We start from the raw sequence: 19,748 nt of genomic DNA on the forward strand, positions 1-19,748 counted from the left end.
TCGAGCTGACCCGTAGCACGACCTCTGTACCGAGGTCGCGGCTGCGGTGACTACATCCCCGCCATGGTTTTATAATCATGACCTTTCGCCATCCACTTTCACTAGACATACTTCACGTCACTGTCATGATTTTAAATACTTCTATGTTTTTACCCGCGTTAGCGCGAGGAATTTTAAGGCCCCTATACAGCCACGCACCATGTCATTGTTCACATCTCTAGTCTACTGAAATGGCGCTCTTTGGCCATCAAGTGGCCCTTGCGCCATAAAATACCACACATCATCATCATCAATCATTGGAGCGCACTAAAAAAGAAAGACTGCGCATTACAGGGCCCCCTAAGGACCCTGTAATCTAAGGCAACACTTTTTTGTACACACAGCACCGCACAACCTAAAAATGACACAAATATTACAGTGGAACGTCAGAGGACTCCTGAAAAACCTCGACGACATTCAAGAACTTTTACACAAACATACACCAAAAGTGCTGTGTGTACAAGAGACACACTTGAAACCGAAACACACAAACTTTCTACGCCATTACGTTACGTATCGAAAGGATCGGAGCGATGCAGTCGCATCATCCGGTGGTGTTGCCATTGTTGTGAATCCAGGAACTGCTTGTACACATTTACCACTTCAGACGTCTCTTGAGGCAGTAGCCGTCCGAGCCGTTATCTTGAACAAACTGGTCACAATTTGCTCTATTTATATACCTCCTCAGCACCAACTTAGTAAACGAGAATTCCAGGCATTAATTGATGAACTTCCAGAACCGTATCTTCTCCTTGGAGATTTTAACGCACATAGCAGTCTGTGGGGTGACTCGCGCTGCGATGCGCGTGGTCGTCTGATTGAACAGTTTCTTTTCTCCTCTGGCGCATGTCTTCTCAATAGGAAAGAGGCAACATATTATAGCCTCGCTAACAATACCTATTCGTCAATCGACCTAAGCATTGTATCTCCATCGCTCCTTCCCCTACTCCACTGGAAAGTCATCAATAATCCTTTTGGAAGTGACCACTATCCTGTAGTTCTGAGCTCAGCAGTACAAAATGAATGCCCTCCACAAGTTCCCAAATGGCTGATAGAAAAAGCCGATTGGGACCAGTTTTACAAGGCTGCTAGCTTAAGTTGGACTGACATATGCGGTTCTAGCTTAGATACAACTGTACAATACTTTACTGCTTTTCTTATTGCAGCTGCAGCTAAGTGCATTCCGCAAACATCTGGACTGGGCGGAAAACGACGAGTCCCCTGGTGGAACAGTGAGTGCCGCAATGCTCGCAAACAACAAAACAAAGCATGGAGACAGCTTCGAGACTCACCGACCGCTGAAAATCTTGTCAATTTTAAAAACATCAAGTCCCAAGCCAGGAGAACGCGTCGACAGGCCAGGAGGGAGAGCTGGCAGAGGTTTTTGTCTGGAATTAACTCATATACACATGAGGCGAGAGTCTGGAGCATGGTCGGTAGGGTAGTGGGACGAGAACCACATCCTCTTCCTCTAGTAAATATACAAGGCAACGGTTTGGAAGACCAAGCGAACTCCCTCGGTGCACACTTCGAACAGGTCTCCAGCTCATCCCATTACAGTCCAGCGTTCCAACGATACAAAGTAAGAATAGAAAGACAGAAAATAGAACGCAAATCCACAAACAATGAGGCATACAATGAACCTTTCGTCTTAGCTGAGTTACAAGCATCGTTAAACTGCTGTAACAGAACCGCCCCAGGCTCCGACCGTATATTATACGAAATGCTCAAACATCTGCCTCCCGAAACCCAAAAAGCTCTCCTCTCTTTGTATAATGCCGTTTGGTTTTCCGGTGAGATCCCTTCCACTTGGAAAGAAGCAGTCATTATTCCGATTCTTAAACAGGGCAAGGACCCATCTTCAGCATCAAGCTACAGGCCCATAGCATTGACGAGTTGCCTTTGCAAGGTTTTTGAAAAAATGGTAAACAGACGACTGATGCATTTCCTTGAAACAAATAGCCTGCTTGACCCATGCCAGTGCGGGTTTCGAGAGGGTAAGTCCACTACTGACCACCTTGTCCGTATCGAGGCGCAAATTCGTGATGCTTTCATTCATAAACAATTCTTTCTGTCGGTGTTTCTCGATATGGAGAAGGCCTATGACACTACGTGGCGCTTTGGCATACTCCGAGACCTGTCACACCTAGGTGTGCGGGGCAGAATGTTGGCAATAATCGAAAGCTACCTCTCTAATCGGACATTCCGTGTTCGAGTGGGCACTGTGTTGTCCCGTACATTTGTTCAAGAAACAGGAGTGCCGCAAGGAGGGGTATTGAGTTGTACACTTTTTATAGTAAAAATGAACTCCTTGCGCCTCGTTATTCCACAAAATATGTTTTACTGAAGTAAAACCGAAAGTCGAGCTAGTTGGTACAAATTCATGTTGCGAAGCTTTTAGCGCATAAAAAAGACAGGGACACAGAGGGAGGGAACAACACCAGCGCTAACTAACAACTGAAGGCTTTATTAGGCCAGAAGAAAACATATATACTCGGACTACGTCACCCGCGGCACATGCGCACGATCAACGGTGCAAACCAAGGCACTATCTCTCCATACCTATCGTTAACCCCTTTCCTTTAGGAGCGAAACTTCTTTGTTAGAAATCGTTACTGACGGGTGACTGATGCAAGTTGATCCCCTGATGTATATGTGATAAGCCTCTGCCAGTTCACGCGTGGTGCGATCACGGTGCTTAAATAAGGTGACCGTGTCAGAGAAGCGTTCTTCGCATCCACACTGCGCAGAATGCATTGCTAAGTGCGTGAGCGGCTTTCCTTTTAAAGACGAGAGGTGCTCCCTTAAACGTATGTTAAGGCAGCGACCCGTCTGCCCCACATACATCCGTCCACAACTTAATGGAATGCAGTATACAAGGTTTGAGGCACATGCAACAAAGCTAACTTTGTGCTTGACGTTGCAAGTACGAGAGGCCCCTCTGTCTCCAGCATCCAGCTTATTTCCAATCATGGAGCACATCTTGCCTAGTTTATTCTTGGCTGAGAAGACCACATTCAGTCCATACCTATGGGCGGTCTTTTTAATACGGTGCGAAAGAGCATGCACGTAAGGAATTACTGCCCATCTGGATCGTTCCACTTCTTGCTCACGTGGAAGGCCCCCTTTTATATGCTTTATCAGGCGCCTACCAACAGCCTGTAGCACAGACTCGGGGAAGCCGGCCTGTTTCAGCCGCAGTACCTGCTCTTTGAAGCTCTCTCGTACCAAATGATGGCACGACCTGGTAACAGCAGATTTTAGGCATGAGAGGGCTATCCCGTTTTTTATAACCTTCGAATGAAAGGATTGAAAGCTTAACAGGGGCTTGCTAGACCGAGGGGCATACTTAAAACATGTATGGTCAGCTGCAAAAAGCAGTGTAAGATCCAGAAACTGTAGAGTGTAATTAATTGGCTCTTCACAGGTGAAACTCAACCCCCCGCCTTTTGCTTCGAATGCTCCTAAAATAACCTGTGTGAAGGTTTCCATATGCACATTGGTCCCCAGTACCAAAAAATCATCTACGTAGCGGAAGACCCTAGTGGCAACTCCCTGCAAAACTGGCAACAAGTCACGGTCCATTCTGCTCAAAAATATATCGCTGAGGACGGGGGCAACTTTGGACCCGATACAAACCCCCGATTTTTGAACATACAGCTTGTCTCGATAGGCCACGAAGGTGTGGTTCAGGTAAAAGCCGAGTAGTTCCAGGAAAGCCTCTACAGTAATCCCACAGCCATTTCTAAAAACAACCTCATCGTTATCACTAGTGATGCAGTCTTTTACCCTCTTCATCAAAAGTTCATGCGGAAGAGAGTAAAACAAGTCTTCAATGTCAATGCTTATACCGGAGCAATTACTGCAGTCAACGGCAGATAGGAAGTCAGTTATTTCTGCAGAGTTACGCACGGAAAACGGATCAGGGATCGTCAGAGATTCAAGATGCTTTTGTAGGTAACCAGATACCGCCTTTTGCCACGTGCCCCGCTCAGAAACAATGGAGCGAAAGGGGGTCCCCGGCTTGTGCGTTTTGGCAGCAAAGAACAGATGCAGTGTGGATTGGGTTTCTTTCTTGACTGCGGCGGCTAATCCTCCCAAATTCCACTGATTGCACTTCTCTAGCACGTGCGTTTTTGCCTTTGTTGCAGTAGCTTGTACCTCCCTGAAGTTCTTACGAACGGCTGTCAACGCCTTCTCTGCAAACATAGACTGATCTAGAACCACAAAGTGGCCTTCCTTATCCGACTCTAGAAGACGTGCGCCTTTTGTTGCCAAGGCGGAGGACAATGAACGTAATGTGACTCCTCTCCTTTCTAGCGGGCCAGCCCTGATAACCGCATCAACACCTTCAGAGACAAAGCGATCCCTGTCCGCCTCCCCTACATATCGCGCCACATTCCGCGTAATGGCCAAAGATTCGACAGTGTTCAACGAAGGATCTAGGCAGAACTTTGGACCTAGTTTTAGCACCTCTTTTTCACGTTCACTCAAGGAAACATCTCCCAGCACCACAAGTTTTCCTTCTGCGGGCACAACTTTTTTAGGCACAGGCAGGGTAGGTCGGACATTGTTCCATGCTAGTTCCGTGAGTCTGTCTGCATGTGCAGTCCATTTTCGAAACAGTTCCACGTTCAGCTTACCCGTAGTAGGGGACACACAGGCCACTCTTAGGCAGTCTCTGAAGTGCGCTGGTGTTGTTCCCTCCCTCTGTGTCCCTGTCTTTTTTATGCGCTAAAAGCTTCGCAACATGTTTTACTGTACATATGTTGACGACGTGCAGGTCGGTTTTAAGTCCTGTAACCTCTCAGTGTGTGAACGTCAGGTTCAATTAGGTTTGAACAAGGTGTCTCAATGGGCAGATGAGAATGGTTTTAAACTCAACGCGCAAAAGAGCACTTGCGTCTTGTTTTGCCGAAAGAGGGGCCTCCATCCTGACCCCGACATTGACCTGCATGGTCAACGCCTTTCTGTGAAAACCGAGCACAAGTTTCTTGGACTAATATTAGACACAAAACTGACCTTCATACCATATATCAAGTATCTAAAGAACAGGTGCTTAAAAACCATGAATATTTTGAAAGTGTTGTCACGCACTACGTGGGGTAGTGACAGGAAATGTCTGATGAATTTATATAAAAGCCTAGTACGCACGCGCCTAGATTACGGTGCTATAATCTATCAGTCTGCGACACCATCAGCTATAAAGATTCTCGACCCTGTCCACCATCTAGGCATTCGCCTCTCTACGGGTGCTTTTCGAACTAGCCCCGTAGAGAGTCTGTACGTAGAATCAAATGAATGGTCGCTCCATCTGCAGAGATGTTACCTGTCTTTTACATACTATCTCAAGGTTAACGCTGACGAGGAACATCCCGCTCACACCAAATTAATGATGTGTCCAATGCTGCCTTGTTCAACAACCGTCCTTCACTGAGACCGCCCTACTCCCTCCGTTTGAGGAGCCTCGCTGAGGAAACTGGCGTCCCACTTCTAGAGCACCGGTTGATGGCTCCCGCAGCATATCCACCGCCGTGCCAGTGGCAGATTATTGACTGCGACGTATCCTTCGTGGAGGTTACTAAACACGCACCTACTGCACACATTCGCACACACTTCCTCGAACTTCAACATAAATATACTTGCCCGGAATTCTTTACAGATGCGTCAAAGTCTCGTACTGGTGTGTCCTATGCAGCTGTTGGCCCATCCTTTTCAAAATCCGGGATTCTGCACCCACAAACAAGCATCTTCACTGCAGAAGCCCATGCGATATCTGTGGCTATCAAGCATATCAAGGAATTACAACTGCAGCGTGCGGTTGTATACACAGATTCGCTGAGCGTCGTGACAGCTTTGAAAACGCTGAAAAAAACATAAAACTCCTGTCCTGATATCACTTTACTCTCTTTTATGCACGATCTACGCCCTTAAACGACAGGTTGTTGTGTGCTGGGTGCCAGGGCACCGCGAGATCGCTGGAAACGTAGTGGCGGACCAGCTGGCTGGGTGTGCGCACGACCACGCACCCGCCAATACATCCCTGGCCGTCCCTGCAGTTGACATGAAACCCTTCCTACGACGGGAGCTCAGGGCGTGCTGGCAGCTCCTGTGGGATAGGCAAACGGATAACAAATTGCACGTCATCAAACCGAGACTTGAAAATTGGCCAACAGTATCCAGATCCCGCTACACACAAGTCACACTTACAAGGCTACAAATAGGACACACTCACTCAACACATTCACACCTTTTGTCTGGTGGCGATCCGCCATTGTGTGAGAGATGTGGAGAACCACTTACGGTTCTCCACATCCTCGTACAGTGCGATGAGTTAGATGCTCTGAGAAAAAAGCACTTTTTACTACCCTACCGACAGCAGCTCCCACTACACCCTGGGATGCTCATCGGTAGGGATCCGATTTTCAAACCTCAATCACTGTTTAGGTTTTTAAATGATGTACATAGTTTTCACTGCATATTTCGAGCTGAACCGTAGCACGACCTCTGTACCGAGGTCGCGGCTGCGGTGACTACATCCCTGCCATGGTTTTATGATCATGACCTTTCGCCATCCACTTTCACTAGACATACTTCACGTCACTGTCATGATTTTAAATAATTCTATGTTTTACCCGCGTTAGCGCGAGGAATTTTAAGGCCCCTATACAGCCACGCACCATGTCATTGTTCACATCTCTAGTCTACTGAAATGGCGCTCTTTGGCCATCAAGTGGCCCTTGCGCCATAAAATACCCCACATCATCATCAAAGTTTCTTTTTGCACTGAAAGTTCTTACGTATGTTTTATTCTGCAGCTACCTCTTTCAGTGACCTCTCTTGTTCCCCTTCTTCGTCTTCGCTGAGACTCGGTATGTTACCAGAATTTTCCCGCTGAACGTCGTACTCTAAAACATCATCTTCTTCATCGCTTTCACCGATGTCGGACACATTCCCCGAAGCAGTCTTCTTGAGTAGTCAGTCAGCACTTTTTTGGTTCCATGATGCGACTTTGGTTTGTAGAAAGACGAGCAAGGCCAGCGCACAAAATCTGAAATATAGCAGTAACGGACGCGGTTAGAAATAAGCGCTGGTCCACTTTGCTTCGTTTATCACACTTTGTATACAATTGTGACCATGGACTCAATGCGCTGCTGGCAAAGCAATTGTTCAAGTAACGCTGAATACTTCCATATACGCACACATTTGCATGTTAGGCATAGTATATATATATATTTTTTAGAGTCGCAGGACCTATGACAAAAGGAGGAGAAATTATCGAAAGAGCTCACCTGCAGAAGCCGTCGTGTGGGCTGCCATGTTGTCTGTTTATGGTGATATTTGCTTTACTATCTGCCAGATGGCCCTGAAAAACTTCAGTGTTACCAGACAACAGAGCTGATCCATGCACTCTACAAAGCTTCCAATGTGTGTGGCATCAGGCGGTAGGATGTTGAAAGCAATGAATGCCTCAGTTGCAAGGAACACACTCTTGCTGAAAACTTGTGAGGCATATTTTACTTTCATGTTACCAAAAGGGGTTTCGTACAAATGCTTGTCGGTTATTTTCGGATGGTACTTAAGTTTAAGATGGTGAGTAGACTCGTAAATTCAGACTATGTGTTTCCAGGAAATCACATCATTGCCACTGTGAAAGTCATGCTTTCGCAAGTTATTTCTAGTGCATTTTAGCAAGTGTGGAGGGTCATAAATAAAATATATTCATGTCCCATCCATCTCAAAAAAGGGCCTCTCCGGGGTTATGCCAAGCACATGGGCAACCACACAATTGTTACCGCCTTGGTCACATATAAGGGCTTTCACATGGAGGCCAGATTCTTTCAGCTTGCCTATCAGTTGTTTCAGTAAGCTCAGGAGAGGCCCAGATCGTACTGCACCCTCACCTGTCAGGAAAGCAACAGGCTGGAGCCACCGTTTTGCTATACCAGACACCAAGAACAAGAGTGCTGTGTTTTCAGCACGGCCGGTTCTCTCAGTGCCAGTGTCAACGTAAACAGCATCATGCTTCGAATCGTACTGTTTCTTTTTAAAGAAATCTCATCAAAGATCAGGACAAATGCCCTGTCCACTAAATCCCAATGCTTTCTTTTCTCTTCTACCAAGTCCAATACTTGTTGCATCAACCCAGGTTTTATGGATATTGCTGACAACCAATTTCTCAATGATTTCACTGTAGGAAGGCTGAGCATTTTTAAGAGATAGCGGTATGCTTTAGGGCTATGGAAGTACAAGTTTAATGCAAATTGGCGGAATCCTACTGGCCAGCGGCGTCCATACTTGTTTTAAGGCTGCAGATGCATCTGAACACGTATGACTTCAATGAAGTCTTTGTTCGGGTACCTGGATGACTCCCTTAGTATGCGTGCTGGTAACATGGGGGATTGCAGGCGAGACACAGTCCTCCGGAGACTTGATATAGTATTCAAATACTTTTGCAGGCGCTTCTTTGTTTGTTCATGCGTCCGACTGCGACGATTCGGTGCAGGTATACATCGGTGCAGCTGTGGTGAAAACCACGATGTGCATGGCGTGGGCTCTGTAAGGTAGAATAGCAGTGGGTGAGTCGGAGAGACGTCATAGACAATCTACCAGCGTACCTTGTGCGACTGCTGGCAGTGCCTCAACTGGTAGCAGACCCCGAGACGTGCATGGCGTGGGCTGTGTAAGGCAGAATAGCAGAACATGAGCCATGTACAGATGCCAGAATGGCGAGCAATAGCATAGCTATAACAGGTATCTTTAAGTTATCACATTAGTGGTGATAAACACCAAAAAAAGAAATTTGTTGAAGAAGTTCAGGCTCCTTTCGTAACATCTGAAATGGATTTCATGCAGCTTAGTGCAGCGAGAACCAGTGTAGCCAGAAATACGTTTTGGTGGTGTTATAAACCACCAAGGTATAAATCTTATCAGCCAAAAAATGCCGAGCCTGCGCAGAACACACAGCAGTCACAGGGCTAGCTGGACGAGGGGGCCTTTCTAGAGCCCGTTGTAAACTCTGTTAGGAAGACAACTTCAAATACAAGTGCAAGGTACCCACTATGCTATAAATCGGCATAATCTTATGAAACACGTAATATGTAATTCTTTACTCTGCGGAGAAGTGAGGCACCCATTACAACTCTGTAAAGCAGTGAGCACACGTTGCTGATGTTATTCACGATAACAAATAAATGTAGCTGATATTTTTGCAATGGATGGGAAAGTTTCAAATGCCCAGTCGTTACACAATTTCCGTTGCGTGATGCCTGGTGTCACTTAGCGCTTCTACCAGACCGTATTGCATTAGTTAACATATTTCACCCAACATGATTCCTGCATGGAGGCCTTTACGAAAGAGCTTCAAGCACCGGCGCAGCTATGTGGTAGAATACTCGGCGACCACACAGACTGCCTGGGTACACATCTAGGTCAAACCGTTTTTAACATGCTAGTATTAAAGAGCTCATTTCGAAGAAATTCCGGCGTTGGTGTCGTTGGTTGTGAGTGAAAAATCATTATCTTGTCTGTTCCTGACCGCAATTTCTTGGAAGACGCAAATAAAATACGTTATAAAAATTTTCAGTTCCGAGTGAGGATCGAATACAGGCCTTCTGCGGGGCCAGGGCTGGGCAAAGATACTTTGAAATTGTATCGCGATACGATACAAGATGCTGAGGCAAGAAGTATTTGAGATACAGATACAAGATACTGCCGCAAAAATTGTATCCGATACGATACTTGGCAATTGTATCTTAAGATACTTCGATACATTCTCAAATTTGTTATTATAGATCCACACAACGTAGCAGCAAGCGCCTGTGCACGAAAATGTCTGTATGAATTTTTTTTCACTGTGACCTATGTTGTTTAACTCGAATGAAATGTCTGTTAGTATCTCAAGAGATTTGCCCTTCAACGTACATTAGTTTCCATCCAAAATAACTTATTGGGTTTTGTTTTAGCTTCTTCACAGGAGAACTCTTTGTACACTTCGCTGACAGCGGTACTTGCTTGTCATTTTTGCAATTGATGGGAGTCACTGCACAGCCTGCCTACCATCTAGCGGGTTGCCATATAATCACAATAACTTCAATAAGATAAGAAGCCTTCGCAGGACGGCGCAAATACCGGTGTGGACTTTTACCTTGTGCGTAAAAGACCGTTTGCACAATACCGTATATCCGGACAGGTGTACAACAGCAACAACACTCGTAGCGACATTTTTTTTTTGGGGGGGGGGACGCTTGGTGTATACTAGGGGTTTGAGACCTTTCGCTAACGGCCCAGCCCGCACACATGACCGTCTTCGTACCATTCGTTTTTATTTTCTAAATAAGTATGTTCGTCAGCTGCACAGGCATGACTGGTCTCAAGCATTTCTTTCGTGAGCAACATGTGGTCAACATGAGCTGAAACATAAGAGTGGAACAAAAACTCTATATTTCAGAATCCGCGTCCAAATATCAGTCATTCTGCACATCGGTATCGATGTTTCTCAAATCCTGACTCCAAATACCCTTCAGAAATGACCTATGTATGAGATATGAGAAAGGCTTCCTTTCAGACGTTATTTTGTTCAAACTCTCTCCGACCATCTTCTCTGGCCCGGCCTTTGCAACTAAATTTCGCGACTGCGGCCCGCTGGCTATAAGCTCAGTTTGAGACCTCTGGTGCATACGTAGATGACGTAAAACTGCAATGAATTTTCATATTCTACTTATCTGCTGGCGTAAAGGAATCTTTGTTGATATACACACTAACTTGCAATATTTTTAGCACTTTTGCTTGACCGAGAGAACATGTGCAACACAGAAACATCCACAAAGCATCGCAGGACACCGCCGCTCTTCGCGCTATTGCCGCTTAGAGTTCCCATTGCGTGGCGATTAGTAATGCGAAAAATATTTAAGAAAGCCTAAAACTGTAAAACAAATATAACTAAAATAGAGAGGTAGTTCTGTATCAAACATTCACATTGAATGAGTGCAGAAACACAATACAGACGGCGCCCTTAATAGCTATGAGCATGAAGTATCGTCAACTTACCTGTTGAGACAATAGAAAATTGGATGCTTATGGCAAATTGCCTGAAACGGCTCGTTGGGACGCTCATGAGTAAAACGGAGCATTCAGTAAAACAACGTTTCTCGAATCTCCTTCCTAACATCTTTAAGATGGCTCCTAATGATTTCTATATTATAATGGAAACTCAATTTCGCTATATTCCTAAGCGGTAAGCAGTATGTTTTGTACTCTATACTTAGGCACGCCCACATAATTATTTGTTTTCAAAATCGCCTTGGCAACGCGTAATTGTGTAAACAATAGTAGAAATAAAGCAGACAGAAGAATGAAGCAGAGATCTTATTTTGGGAGCGCGTTACAAAAGATATACTGCAGTGACCAGACCGGAAAAACAGTGCAGAGACCTAGGTAATGTATATATAGGATATAAAATGACAGCTAAGAAAGCACTTGTGCTAATAATCAAATTATGATTTCATAAATTCTTTGAATAAATGTAGCAAGAATTGAAAAATACGGTACGCCAATATATTTGGTGTTAGGTAAACGTTTGCTCTTTTAGACCTAGCGTCAGTACCAGTGGTGCTAAAGTTGTTAGAATCTTATTTGTATATAAGATAATTCATGGAATCTAAGTCAAACTTACATCCACGATATCCTTCATATCGCTGATATGTAAAATCCACGCGACTCAAATGACCCCAGTCTTGCACGCGCATTACATTTCATTACGGAGCAAGACGCAAGAGAATCTTCAATAACGACACTGTAGCAACATCAGAATTTGCGGGATAGATGCGGCACAGGAGAATGGCTAAGAGCAAGTGTCAGGGTATTGGCACAACTAAAAAGAAAAGAAATCGAGCGAGCAAAAGGTGCGTGGGCTGGGCGTAGACATCCGCACGCTTGTCTTCCTCATCTTCTGCCCTCAATGGAGTACTCTGGCAGAAAAATAATGTTGCGTCACTGCCCTATGACTTATTCAGATGGCTTAGTGGCACCACTACCAGATTGAGAAACGGAGCTTGGCCAGCGATTATTGTTTCGCATGGTTGTGTTGCGATAGATGTATCTTGTATCTTGAGATACACGATACATTATCGAATGTATCGGAAATACAGATACAGATACTTGACTTTCGAGACGTATCGCGATACAGATACAAGATACCCATAGAGTATCTAAAATAGTATCTAAGATACATGTATCTTCGATACTGCCCAGCACTGTGCGGGGCAAGCAGGTGTTTTACCACAGAGCCACAACGTTTGTAGAAACTCCTTTGAAAAGGAACAATACAATAATATCATGTAGTGGAAGGAGTCTCCTTAACGCAGCATATATTTCGTGGCAAAAAAGTAGAATCGCGTCCGGCGTCAAAAGATGTGAGTTGAGCGACGATTGGGTGTCTGAAAGGCCTTGAAAGGCCGCCTATTACAAAGGAGCGTTCAGACATATTTGATCATCATCAGCAGTAGAAGTACTAACAAAGGCAACAGCTGCATATATTCGCATGTTGCCATACGGACGCGTAGTGGGCCCTTCGCTGATTCGCAAAAGGAATAACTATGGCGTGCTGGGAACTTAAGAACTGTGCTTGCAATAAACTTTCAATGATACTTTGAAACGGTCTATGTTACGTGCGCATTCGTTGGATTCCTAACGACATGGTTGAGGCGTGCATCGCGAACCGAAGCAGGCTAGCAGTTCAGAAGTCGATGTGCAAAAGTCCAGATTACGTTATCGCAATCTGCACTTGATGGTGAGGCTCAAGTGTCCAATTTTTTTCCCGCATTGCGCGCGATACCTCTTACTTACACAGGTGGAAGCAGACAATTACAACATAAAAGTGGCTGCTGTGATTGCATGACGACGTTCACTGGAAAGAAAAGGCCGCAAGCAGAGGCAGAGGGGTCAGATAATTCTGGTCGGTGTTCCGACATCAAAGAGCCCCCCCCCCCCCGATATCTGCCCCTCCGTTAAGGGTGAAATAAAAGGCAAGAATGTGTCTTGCTGCAAGTCAACTGGCAACACAGTCCGAGCACATTTCAGATTTCCATTCGTAGTTGTCATAACCATAGAGTTTCCTACTCTTACCTAGAGGGAAACGTGGCGCTGCGAGTTGTTGGACGTATGGGAATGCCGGGATATGTGACCTTCGAACTTGACTCGGATTCGTATCCTTCAAGTAGAGCCCAGACACCTCGAAGACACATCTGGCTTCTACGCGTTCATTGCGTCGAAATGGTTGATTTCTTAAGGCCTGAACACACGTACGCGTTGCAGCACGTCAGCGCCTGACCTTCTGACGCGGCGCGGCGGGGCGTGCAGCTTCGCGTAGCCGCGCGCCCTCTCTCCCCATAGGGAGAGGGCGTGGCGCCACGTCAAAAGGCCCGTGCGCCCTCTCTTCACATAGGGAGAAGGCGCGGCACCGCGTCAAAAAGTCACACGTTGACACGCTGCAACGCGTGCGTGTGTTCAGGCCTTTACTGATGGAGCACGTAGTGAGCTATTTTTGTTTATTATTGCAGAAAAACGAGTTTTATTAAACATTCGAAACTTCTGCGTCGATGTATAGTTTTACGAATCGTAACAAGTAACCAACGGCGGCTAAACTTCCCTCTGCCTCTGTTCGTCGTCTGTTTCTTTCTTTCGCCGTTTGGTTATGCCGTCAAGGTGAGTGGATGTTTATTTTAAAATATAATACGCGTAAATGACATCCGCTGGTAAAAGTTTTGTTTTAGAGACGCTTTATTTGCGCGGTCATATCCGCTTTTGAGCTGAAGCCTCGCTCAACACCAGCCAACACAAGCCTCGCAGACACATATACCGTCATTCCCAGCGCTCCAACGGCGCCCCTTAAGAAATTCGCATGGACGGTGGCGCCAGATTTTTGTAAGAAACTCTATGATAACAACTGTAAAATAGAAGTGTTTTTTTTTTCTATCTTTCACTTTCCTATCTTCTTTCGTCGCTGTCCTGTCTCCTATTCCCTTCAGTTACTTCGCAATTTTCATAGGTGGCTTGGGTTAACCTTGTGCAAGTAGCCAACCTTGGTCTATGCGCATTTGGTTATAGTAGCGGTGTACGGCTGGCGTCTGCATGTTTTCAATTCCGTGAATCTTGTAGCGTCCCCATGTTGGGCTCCGTGGTGGGTGGCCGCCATTGCTGCTGAATCATTTTCCATTATTATGCATAGAGCATTCCCATTAATAAGCGATCGTGCCGCTTCAAAGCGTGTACGCACCGAAGACCTGAACTTTCTAAGCCGACCAAAAGAAATATTCCCTACCTATCACGTAGTGCACTGTGAAAAGACTGACAAAACAGCTAGAACCGTGTCCCCATTTGTAGTATCCAGAACACTGACAGCTACCTTAGGTGCTGGTTATAAAGTTACAAAAATGGCCAGTGGCGACCTCCTTCTCCAACTTCATGACAAAATACAGTTTGATAAATTAAAGAACCTCGTAACTTTCGGCGAAATCCCCATCACTGTCACACCCCATCGATCAATGAATTCCGCACGTGGCGTCGTGTCAGATACAGACCTCCTTGATCTTACTGAGACGGAACTCCTAGAAGGCTGGAAAGATCAGCACGTGACCAATGTGAAACGAATTATAATCAGGAGAAATAACCAAGAAATTCCCACTAAACACTTAATACTGACCTTTTCTACAAGTGAACTGCCACAGAGCATTGAAACCGGGTACACAAAAACAGCTATTAGACCATACATCCCGAACCCCCGCAGATGCTTTCAATGTCAAAGATTTGGCCACGGCTCTCAGAGCTGCCGTGGTCGACCTACCTGTGCGAAATGTGGTGTCCAAGGCCATGCCTCGGACACCTGTAACGAAACACCACACTGTGTGAACTGCGACGGCGACCACGCTGCGTATTCACGTGCCTGCCCAAACTGGAAAAAGGAAAAAGACACCATTTCATTGAAGGTCCGAGAAAACATCTCATTCAAGGAAGCACGCAGAAGGTGCTCGGCCTTTCACGGCCAAACCTATGCTGATGCGGCGCGTCAGGGGGCAGCGTCGCATCGGCCACCGCCACTGTCCCGGCCCACGCAAAGTGAGCCACCGACCGTGGCGGCTGCCCCCATGGTGGCAACAGTCAAGACTGCTCCACCTACCAAGCCACTGATCCAGGCGACTCCAGGGTCGTCGGGTCTTACGACCACGCCTCGCCAGGCGAGGTCGGAAAAACAAACCAGCGGCTCGCGTACGCGGGCGTCCAGTGCCTCACACGAGGCAATGGACACAACTCCGGTACCCCTGGTACCGAAAGAGAGGCGTAGCTCCTTGGAGCGCGCCAAGAAAACAAAAAAGCCGATAACAGCGCCCGCCGACGGCTCTGTTACTTAAGTTCCAACTTTCCGTTTGAAAAACAGCTACTTCCTTTTCGTACACACAGCACTACTTCACTTCCAATATGGAAACACAAATCATACAATGGAACGTCAGAGGACTCCTTAGAAATCTCGACGATGTCCAAGAACTATTACACAAACACTCACCAAAAGTGCTGTGTGTACAAGAAACACACCTAAAATCGAAACACACCAACTTCCTACGTAGTTATATTATTTTCCGAAAGGACCGGAACGATGCCACGGCGTCATCCGGTGGTGTAGCCGTTGTAGTTAATCAAGGAATAGCATGTACACACTTACCACTCCAAACGTCCCTCGAGGCAGTGGCTATTCGAGCGGTTCTTTTGAACAAACTCGTCACCATTTGCTCGCTCTACATACCACCACACTACCAACTGCAAAAACATGAATTTCAGTCTTTAATAAATGAACTCCCAGAACCTTACCTGGTCCTTGGGGACTTTAATGCACATAGCAGTCTATGGGGCGACTCTCGCTGCGATGCACGAGGTCGTCTGATTGAACAGTTCCTCTTCTCTTCCGGTGCGTGTCTGTTGAATCTGAAAGTGCCAACATATTATAACCTCGCTAACAATACCTACTCGTCCATAGATCTCACCATTACATCTCCATCACTTCTACCTTTATTCAAATGGAAAGTCGGTAATAATCCTTATGGAAGCGACCACTTTCCAATAGTTCTGAGCGCACCGATAACGTATGAATGCCCCCCACAGTTTCCGAAATGGAACATTGAAAAAGCCGATTGGGAAAAGTTTCGCAAAGTTTCTAGCTTAAGTTGGACTGATATGTGTGGTTTAAGCATAGATGGAGCCGTAGAGTACTTCACAGCTTTTCTCACGGATGCTGCAACTAAGTGCATCCCACAAACAACTGGATTGCCCGGGAAACGACGTGTCCCGTGGTGGAACACTGAGTGTCAAAATGCACGCAAAAAACAAAACAAAGCATGGAGGTTGCTTAGAGACTCCCCGACAGCCGAGAATCTCGACAGTTTTAAAAACATAAAGTCTCAAGGCAGGAGAACGCGCCGACAGGCAAGAAGGGAAAGTTGGCAGAAGTTTCTATCGGGCATTAATTCATATACACAGGAGGCCAAAGTGTGGAACATGGTTAGCAGGGTAGCAGGTCGACAAGCACATTCACTTCCTCTAGTAAACACACAAGGCGACAGCTTGGAAGACCAGGCGAACTTCCTAGGCGCACACTTCGAAGAGGTGTCGAGCTCGTCGCACTACTCTGAAACTTTCCAACGATACAAAACACGAATCGAAAAACAGAAACTAGAGCGCAAATCCACAAAACACGAAGCATACAATGAACCTTTCAGCATAGCTGAGCTACAAGCATCGCTTAATTGCTGCAATAATACCGCCCCAGGCTCCGACCGTGTTGTATATGAAATGCTGAAACACTTGCCATCTGAAACTCAAAAAGCCCTCCTTTCACTTTATAATGCTGTTTGGTTTTCCGGCGAGATTCCATCGGCCTGGAAAGAAGCCATTATCATTCCTATTCTAAAACAGGGCAAGGACCCATCCTCCGTTGCGAGCTACAGGCCCATTGCACTGACAAGCTGCCTCTGTAAACTCTTTGAAAAGATGATAAACCGCCGACTTATACATTTCCTCGAAGCAAACAAATCACTTGACCCATACCAGTGCGGTTTTCGAGAGGGTAGATCTACATCTGACCACCTTATCCGTATCGAGGCACAAATTCGCGACGCTTTTGTCCATAAGCAATTTTTTCTTTCGGTGTTCCTCGATATGGAGAAGGCTTACGACACCACATGGCGCTTTGGAATATTAAGAGACCTGTCCCACTTAGGTGTACGTGGAAGAATGTTAGATATAATAGAAAGTTACTTGTCCAATCGAACATTCCGTGTTCGAGTGGGCAATGTACTCTCCCGAACATTTGTCCAAGAAACGGGAGTGCCGCAAGGTGGGGTACTGAGTTGTACACTTTTTATTGTCAAAATGAATTCCTTGCGCCTGTCAATCCCGCGTAACACATTTTATTCCACATATGTCGACGACGTGCAGATCGATTACAAATCTTGCAACCTTTCAATGTGCGAGCGGCAGGTGCAACTTGGTTTGAACAAGGTAACTAAATGGGCAGAGGAGAACGGGTTCAACCTTAACCCGCAAAAAAGCACTTGTGTATTATTCTCAAGAAAGAGAGGCATCCATCCGGATCCGGACATTGAGCTGCACGGTCAGCGGCTACTTGTGAAAACGGAGCACAAATTCCTAGGCGTAATCCTAGACACGAAACTTACCTTCATACCACACATAAAGTATATTAAGAACAAATGCATAAAAACTATGAATATTCTGAAAGTATTGTCACGCACTACGTGGGGTAGTGACAAGAAGTGCCTGTTGAATCTCCATAAAAGCCTCATACGCACACGTCTAGATTATGGAGCGGTAATTTATCAGTCTGCGACACCGAGCGCGTTGAAGATGCTTGACCCTGTCCACCACTCGGGCATTCGTCTTTCTACGGGTGCTTTTCGCACCAGCCCCGTGGAAAGCCTCTATGTCGAAGCAAACGAGTGGTCGCTCCACCTGCAGCGATCTTATATGTCTTTTTTATATTACCTCAAAGTGAACGCAGACAAGGAACACCCATCACACCCCACAATTAATGATTTATCTAGTTCTGCCCTTTTTGACCACCGTCCTTCGGTAAGACAGCCCTACTCACTTCGCATGAGGAGCTTAGCCGAGGAAATGGGTGTGCCACTTTTCGAACACTCTCTAATGGCTCCCGCTGCACAACTACCGCCGTGGCGGTGGCAGCTCATAGATTGCGATGTATCTTTCGTGGAAGTAACGAAACACGCGCCTATTGCACATATCCGTACATACTTTCTCGAACTACAACACAAATACACTTGTCCAGAATTCTTTACAGACGCCTCAAAGTCCAATACTTCTGTGTCTTACGCAGCCGTTGGTCCATCCTTTTCCGATTCCGGTATTCTGCACCCTAATTCAAGTATCTTCACAGCAGAAGCTTACGCGATACTTGTGGCCGTTAAACACATTAAACAATTAAAACTACAAAAGGCAGTTATATACACAGACTCCCTAAGCGTGGTCAAAGCATTAAAAACTTTGCAAAAACACAAAAACCCTGTACTTGTCTCGCTATACACTCTTTTATGCACGATATACACACTCGAGCAACATGTCGTAGTGTGCTGGGTGCCAGGGCACCGCGAGATTCAAGGCAACGTGTTGGCAGACCAGCTAGCAGCATCCGCCCACGAAAACAGTCCCAATACATTCATAGCTATTCCCACACTAGACCTAAAACCCTTCCTCAAAAGAAAGCTCAGGGCCTTTTGGCAGGGCACATGGGACATTCAGACACAAAATAAACTACACGTTGTTAAACCGCATCTGGGAAATTGGCCGCCAGTATCGAAGTCACGCCACACGGAAGTTACACTCTGCAGACTTAGAATCGGTCACACACATAGTACACACACACACCTTCTGTCTGGTGGAGATCCACCTTTGTGTGCACGATGTGGTGAAGCACTAACCGTGCTTCACATTTTAATACAGTGTAAAGAATTAGACACACTTAGGAAAAAACACTTTCCACTGCCCTACCAACAACAAATTCCATTACACCCATCAATGTTCATCGGTAGGGAACCGGTTTTTAAACACCAATCACTATTCACGTTTTTAAAAGAAGTTCGTAACTTTCACGTTATCTACCCAGGCATTCCGTAGCGTGGCCTCCTAACAGAGGCTGCTGCTGCGGTAGTCACACTTAAAGAAGCACCGGCCTCGCAGCCCTTGGTCTCAAGGGCGTTGACGAGGCATTCGTGCTCATGCCATATACCCGTAGTTTCATTACGCTATTAATTCTCTCGCTATTCATTCCCACTACCCATACATTTCACGTCACGCTCATGATTTTAATACATATATGTTTTACCCGCCTTTTGCGCGAGGAATTTTAAGGCCCTTTTACAGCCGCTTACCATAATCATTGTTCATATTCGTTACTATGACCTGGCGCTCTTTGGCCATCAAGTGGCCCTTGCGCCAATAAACATCACATATCATCATCATAGAAGTGTTTTTTCTGTGTCGGTAGATGTAGCGAGTTTAGATCACGTAAATTTATAACATCCTTCACTGATCAGTTTACATTGCACTAAGCATATTTCGTAGGTATACCCGTGGAAGGGCGAATGGCGGGCAAAATATGTAGATTGACGTTCTAGTGCTGCGAAAAA

Source organism: Rhipicephalus sanguineus, chromosome 2 (genome assembly GCF_013339695.2).
Source record: "Rhipicephalus sanguineus isolate Rsan-2018 chromosome 2, BIME_Rsan_1.4, whole genome shotgun sequence".
NCBI lineage: Eukaryota > Metazoa > Arthropoda > Arachnida > Ixodida > Ixodidae > Rhipicephalus > Rhipicephalus sanguineus.